The 7332-nt window shown below is 50.1% G+C and overlaps 1 long non-coding RNA gene across 1 annotated transcript; it reads right to left on the bottom strand.

Annotated features, from left to right (window-relative positions):
- Window positions 1-2790: 2790 nt before the first annotated feature.
- On the bottom strand, window positions 2791-6718 carry LOC116661483. Its single transcript, XR_004317359.1, has 3 exons — window positions 6352-6718; window positions 5590-6258; window positions 2791-3659 (listed from the first exon to the last, which is right to left on the bottom strand). It is a non-coding gene; the product is annotated as an uncharacterized LOC116661483 (long non-coding RNA).
- Between the last annotated feature and the right edge of the window lie 614 nt (window positions 6719-7332).

Genomic DNA, 7332 nt, shown 5'->3' on the forward strand with positions numbered 1-7332 from the left:
TGAGCGGAGTCATGGGGGATGGGGAAGAGGAGAAAGGAACTCCCCGGTTCCCATCTTCGCCCCCATCTTGCATGGTGACTGTCCCCGGAGACTCTGTGATGGCCTCCCGGTGCCAGCCAGTAGGGCTCTTTACTTGTATTTGTATTTTGGTTTGTTTTTCCTGTGCAGCCATCGTAGCTTCCTTCCTGGCTCCACAGCTTTGCTTGGGACTGGCCCGCAGAAAGGACAGAGCACGCATGTGCTGAGGGGAGGCTGGGGAGAGACGGGTGTTGGGAAGGGGTGCGGGGCTCTGGGATGGCGAGCGGGAGGGGCCGGGGCGCAGCCTGCCCCGGGCTGGGACCAGGCGGGCCGCTGGAATCTCGAGGCTGAGGCGTATTTGTGACTTACTCTGTGCCTCATCTTAGCCACGGCTCCTGGCCTCCAGCAAAGCTGGGAGAATCAGACTGACTAGAGGTCGAAAATATTCCCCGCTAAAACTTAACGGAATACAAAGTGTGTCCCTGCATCTATCTAGAAAAATGTCATGGACAAGATAGACTTGGAATAGGAAGGACGGATCCCTTCAGTTCAGAAATGTCACTGATCCAGAACAGAAGGTGCTGTTTGCTGCCCGTCTCAGAATATCCCGTGTATGTTATTAATAAAAGGTGCATCCAGAGTGAGAACCGTGACAATAAAAGTTACAAAAGCGGTAATCATGGCGGTATTTTCTAGGCGGTACAGAATCATCCCGATGTACGCGTTCATTCACTCCTCACGGACTCTTCCAGCAAGTGTTTACTACCTGGCTTCCAGGGGTTAAGCACTGTGATGTGTGTCAGACACACAGCAATAAAAATAGAAAGGGTTCTGTCCTTGGGGAGCTTGTGGACGAGTGGAAGCCAGGCGTTCAACAAGTGAAAACCCGCATGGATATATTACTGTGAAGTAGGCGGACAGGTGCCATGAGATAGTTTACCAGAAAGGCCGGCTTTGGTTTGAGTGTTCCGTTCAGAGCACACCCATTAGGGAAGTGACGTTTAAGCTGAGTCTGGAGTGATGAGCAGGAGTGATTTTGGTTGGGACGGAGGGAGTTCATTTGGGGCAGAAGGAGACAGTGCTGTGTGCAGATGATGCAAACAAAGGGGGCGTTCGGGGTATTCATGCAGGTGCACGCCCCTCAGAGACAGGCCGCCTGCCACACACACAGGGCACAGTGGAGGAGCTGGACGTCACCTCGATGGTGCTACCCCCTCCCAGCAAAGATGGGACAAACAGCTGTGTCCAAGGACCACGACTTTCAAGACAAAACAGTGGAAAACTGAGCGTCTAGGCAGATAACCTATTCTGTGACCTTGAGCTGGTGAATTCTTTCCAGAACATTTGTCTGGAATGTCTCCCAGACTGGCTACATGGAGACCTTCCCCTAGTCTTCAAGGGAGAAGGTAATCTGGTAGATCTGGGAGGGAAAGGGCCAGGCCGAAGGTGGGCGTCACAGAGGACGTGTCTGGATCTGAATGACATCGTTCCTTGGACCAGGAGACAGGGCTCGAGGTGTTACTGTGGTGGGTGGTGGGGGACAGTGAAACGGAGCCCCCTGTTCCGTGGGTCACTTCATCTATTTTGTTGTATTTTTCTTGGTGGTGCCCATAGCTGCCCTTTTCAATAGACTGAAATGCTAACGCATTCTGCCCCGAACCTACAATGAAGTCATTAGTTGTGACTATCTCCTCCCTCCCACCCCGTTCCACCCCCTTGCTTCCCCAAGCCCTTCCTGGGGCATTTAGCCCTACACTCACTTCCGCATTCTCCTCCCTTCATGGGAGTGTCTGCCTGCACTGCTGGGATCATCTCAAAATCTGCCAGAGTTTCTAATCTGCTGAGTCTGTCCTGGGGTTGGTTGTATTCTCGGTTTTGATGCCAGAACAGACACAGCCTCGCAGGGAGAGGCTCCTGTGGGGTCACTGGCAGGGGTCTTAGTCCCCTCGGGTGATGGGAGAGAACGGAGCTTGAGAATGACTGACTAGGGGAACGCAGACTTTACAGGATTTGGAAGAGGAAGCAACGGGAAGCTGTCTGAGAGGACAGAGTGGTGCCAGAGGGCAGCTCAGGGCTGTGAGGACTCGAGGGAGGGTCCGCACTTGGAGGGTCTCCGTCCTGGAGCACGGAGGCAGGGGGCTCCTTCTCCTGGGCTGAGAATGTGTGAATTATTGGAAGGCAAGGACGGCTTTTACAAGTTTGGGGAACTTATTCCTGGTATTAAAACAAATGCTTTCGATGGGCCTTTCATATATGTACATATAATTGTGGGTGTGGAGGCACATTTGACTTATAAAAAATGAATAACAGAGTAAAGAGTTTTTAAATAGACATCTGACTTGAGAGGATTATCATCTGATCACAGAACAGCGGTGGCTAAGAGCTACAGAATAATGTTTGTGTCTGTTCTGGACCACGTGCCAGCCCCCGTCATGTGATCAAACACACCAGCGGCCGGGGGTCTCCTGGCTCCACCAGTCCGTCCGCCCTTCTTGGTCTGTGTTCCTTGCCCTCGGGGGATTTGGCTGAGACTGGAAGGCGAACTGCGGGCTGTGAACTCTGCTCACATCACCATCTCCGGGAGGAATCCTTACTTCTGGGCTAGGAACTACTGTGTCCTTTTCCTTAAAAATATTAAATGCGTAATAGATACTTTTTTAAGGTGAGAAGCTATTTTAACAGACAAGTAGACAAATACAGCATTTTCAGGTATTTCTTTTAACGGGACAACAGTCTGAAGGAGACAGAAAGGTCGTTTTTCTTACATGGTCAACGTTTGTCTCCACTGGCCCCAGGTTCCAGTCGGGCTCCACTGGACGGCAGTGTTCAAGGCTTCCACGTACAGTTGTTAAATTTAGGAGAAGAAACGTCAAAGGGACTCTGCCTCTGCCCCGGAAACCCCTCTCCTGGACAGGCAGCCCGGTGGCGGATGAACAAGAGGACTGCCTTCAGTAACGGCCCAGTTTCTATTGGGAAATATCTTTACTTCCACTTGAGAAGGACTCTGGGTGTGTGGCTGTAAAACCTGGAGAAGCATAGCTGGTTTTCTTCCGGGCGTCGACGCTGACTGATCTGAGCACCTCGCGCTCTGTAAGCTGATGGGAAACGTGTCCACGTGGACGTACGTTATACCTCTGTGAGACCATCCTCCTTCTCACTTTCTCTCCTCTCCTCTCACACCCACGGCTCTCCCTCCTGTGACGTCCACACAGGGGCTCACACAGCATCTTCCATCCAGGTGGGCCTGCATCACCATCCGCACCTGCTCAGGGCTGACCATCTCCCGTGGGCCCAAGGATGAAGCCGAGACAGAACGCTGCTCCCCGCCAGTCTGCAGGTGGGTGGGGGAGTCACAAAATATCTCTTCTGGTGAGAGCAGCATCGGCTACAGCCTGAAGCCTAGGGATGCTTCAGGTGCAGGGCAGGTGGGAAGGCGTGTTCCTGGCACACGCGTGAGGCACCAGCGTGCTCCACGTCAGGTGGCTGCACGGGTTGAGGCACACGAACCGGAAACTGGACAGTCAGTGAGCCTGAGCTCAGGGGGCAACGCGGGACTCGGAAGCGAGGGGGATGGAGGGGGGACCGGGCCAGGTCATGAAGGGCCAGGCAGCAGAAGGCGTGCAGAAGCGTTTCAACTTTATCTGAGGGAAATGAGAAGTAACCCAAGTGTTTTAAGCAAGAAATTGCTTGGTTGGATTTTTTCATCATAAAACCCCTCTGATTTCAGTGCTTCCTAGCTTGTTTTCCGTTCTCTCTGGGTGTCTAACGGTGCTCTGCTGTGTTTTCTCCCCCCTCGTCCCCACCCGTCTTTTACTTGGGACGCCCTAAGAAGGAACTACTCTCACTGACTCAGATTCTCTGAAAGGATGGCCCATTAGCGACAACTATTTCCCCAGATCCTGCTGTGTTCTCAGCAAATCCAGCCCCTTGGGGATCTCGTGTGTTAGAGAGAGAGTGCTTTATGCTTTCAGGTTTTGAGCTGCGTCAGAGAAAACACGCACGGCTTCAGAGATATGAGTAGGTTTAGTGTTTAGACGCAGCGAGTGTTTCTCCCTGGAGGCCCAGAAGTGATATTACAGTCCCTAATCTTCACACAGGTCAGCCTGAGACTCAAGTCTCTTACATGACGTGCCTGCCGATCGACTGTCCATCCCAACCGGCATGCTCTTCAGAAGAATCGGAAACCTTCTGGAGGAGCTTACTTTCATTTTCAGATAATTTTACCCATTCTAGAAGGTCTCTTCTTGTAGTGGGCGGAGAATCCACTTTTGTACAGCCTGAGCCATGACCCCCCGCTCTGTTTTGTGGCCCCATCACCACTGCTGTCATGACTACAGTCCGTGATCTGAAGGCATAACTCATGTCCCTCTAAATCTCTTTCCTAGATCAAAAACTCAGATTTTTTTTTCCCATCCATCCCTGGTAACGCAGTTCCTTGTCCCCTCCATACCCTGTTAGTCCCTGGACATGCTGCAGGGTCAGGGCCCTGACCAGACTGCACCGTTCAGACGCGAAGGCGATACCTCACTGGCTGGCTGAGCGGTGCTAGTGGGGCGGTGACATCCCCTCTCCCGTCCCAGCGTCTGTATTTCCATGGATGGGGCTCTGCCGGCAGTGAGGATTCTGGTGCCCACAGCTCAAAGTCTGACTGTGGTGTAGCCCAGACCCGCACCTGTAATTACGGCTGGTGAGGTAACACCCTGGCCGGGATCTGAGCAGCAAGCCCCAGCGTTTAAGGAGTAACTCAGCTGCTTGAGTGCGTAAAACTTCCTCACTTAGCATCCAACCTACTCCAACTGGAAATCCGCAACAGGCTGGAACAGGGCTGTGAGCCAGCCTTTCTGCACGAAAGAAAGCGTCCCATGTCTGCTCTTTCCAACATGGCAGCCACGAGCCACTGTCTGTGGGCCACTCGGGAAGAGAAATTGAACCTTAACATCTCACTTAATTTTAATGAATTTATATTTAAATAGCCGCACGTGGCTAGTGGCTACTGTCTTGGGCAATGCAAGTGTATCAAACCATTCCATGGCCAAACGGGAGGTAGAGGTGGGGGTGAAGAGGAGGTTGGAGAAAGAGAGAGAAAAAGTTTCCAAGATAAGTGACTGTGAGCCAATCTTGTAGACCAAGTATTGGAAGAGAATGAGATCCTTACTTTCTAGTATTAATAGATCTCATAGGCTAATTAAAAACACGATAGCTATACAAACACAAAATTTTACAAAAATTGGTGAGTTAAGCAGTATTGATTATCTTCTTACAGGTAAGTGTAGGAAAATTGCCTAACTGTGTGCACACACTAAGCAAGGGAGCCTGAATTTTAATTATTCATATGTATATTTATCATACACATTATGGTATATATATATTTTAATTATATATTTATATCTACTTATTTATATAGAGTTTATCTCACGCTTTTGATGGCATCTGCGTTGTCTATGATATATTGACTTCAATACACTGTGTATCAGCTGTGCGCGCAGACCTGTACATGTGCGTATGTGTAGGATGTATGTACCCACGTACATCTGGATACATGTATGCGTTCCCATGCATTGTGTATATTACCTGTAATGAGCTGGGAAATTTCATCGGTCAGGAAGAATATTTCTAAGTGAGAAGCTTCCTTTCTGTACAAAACAAGGATGGTGAGCAAAGTCATACGATAAACTTTGAAAAGGGCGTCAGCATAGCTGTAGAAATGACACTATTATATGTATTTTTGTTTCCTTTTGGAAACTGGTCATTGATCAACACATTTTGTCCCCCACAGCACGGTAGCACCATGAGGTAAAATAGAAAACGTCTCTTGTTCGCCGACAGCCGGTCTTTGACATTTAACTCTCCATCTGGTCTCTGGACTTCCTCTCCAGACAGTGGCTGCAGCCAGGGTGAGCTGGTCTGGGCACCACTGGAGTGTCAGAAATCTGGGCCGATGTTTTAATTTCGCTATTTTAAGTGAGGTCTTCAATCCCGAGTCATGAGTCAGAGATGGAAGAGATTTAGAGACTGGACCTAACTCCTTAACTGAGAGACGAGAAGCCAAAGCCCATCGCAGGGCAGTGACCGCTCCGGCCTCAGGGCGACTGCCTGTGGCGGCTCTGGGCGGGCTCTCAGCAGCTCCCGCGCCGCGTCTCCGCATGCGTGATGAAGTCAATCTGTTTATCTGTTGGCCCGGATTCTTATGTGATTTGTGATTGATACTTGTCTTCCTCGTTCAATTTTACTTCCTTCCTCCTTAAAAGAGAAAAAATAAAGTTGAAGAAAAACACCTCTGTAGATAATAATAATAAAATTTCTGCAAAAACAGGAAACTTAAAAATGCAACACCCTTTGCAGCAGTGAAGTAAACAGGAAGTGAATAACATAAGGTCTGTTGTGAGTGGCGTAGGTGTGTCACCTCTGCCCGTCAGACACACGTTTCAGGGCCAGGCCCGATGCCGGGGTGGTGACAGCAGTGGTCCCCGTAGTGTCTGCCGCGTCCTGAGCCCTGACTCCTCTAAGGCCACCGCCGGCTTGCTGGGGCTGCACACGCAGCACACAGCCGGAGGGCAGCGGCACAGACATGTCTTTTCTCACAGTTCCAGAGGCCAGAAGTCTGAAGTCACGATGCGGCGGCGGGGCTGCCTCCCCAGCCGCTTCCCTGCTGGCTGCGCAGACGCCGTCCCCTCCCCATGTCCTCGCAGAGGCGCCCCTGTGCTCCTCTGGGTCCTGATCTCCTCTCATAAGGACGCCAGTCACGTGGGGCTAAAGCCCGCCCCAGTGGCCTCGTTCTCATCCGGCTGTGAATCAGACGTTTCATTTTCCATTTTAAAATAGATGTTTCATGTTGTTTCTAGAAAATGGTTAAAGTAAATTGTTATAGATCAATTATTCCAATTTGCATTTCAGATTTTATGTTTCCATTAAAGCTGCAGCTTAGGATGGGATCTCTTCACAAATCTTTAGTTTAAAAACAAATTTCAAAATAAGAATTTCCCAGTGCTTATTTATTGTAGGATATTTGGAAAATGCAGAAAAATGTACAGAACTTTACAAAGCCCAGCCCCACTCTCCGTGCCCAGAGATGAACACCAGGCACGTTCGGATGTGTGGAATCTGTGTTAAGAGATGCAGTCCTGTTATTTCCTTTGTCACTGAGGTTTATCGTGTTCTCTGTACCTCCTTCACTCTGAGCTTTCCCATCCCAGACTCTGGGTCACGTGGGCTTTGGCTAAGAATAATAGTCATGCCAAAATTAACATGCCCCCTCACCTACTATGATTATTTACCATTAGTCTCCGGTCGGGGAGGGGATGAAAATGGACCTTT

The sequence above is a fragment of the Camelus ferus genome, chromosome 35 (genome assembly GCF_009834535.1).
Source record: "Camelus ferus isolate YT-003-E chromosome 35, BCGSAC_Cfer_1.0, whole genome shotgun sequence".
NCBI lineage: Eukaryota > Metazoa > Chordata > Mammalia > Artiodactyla > Camelidae > Camelus > Camelus ferus.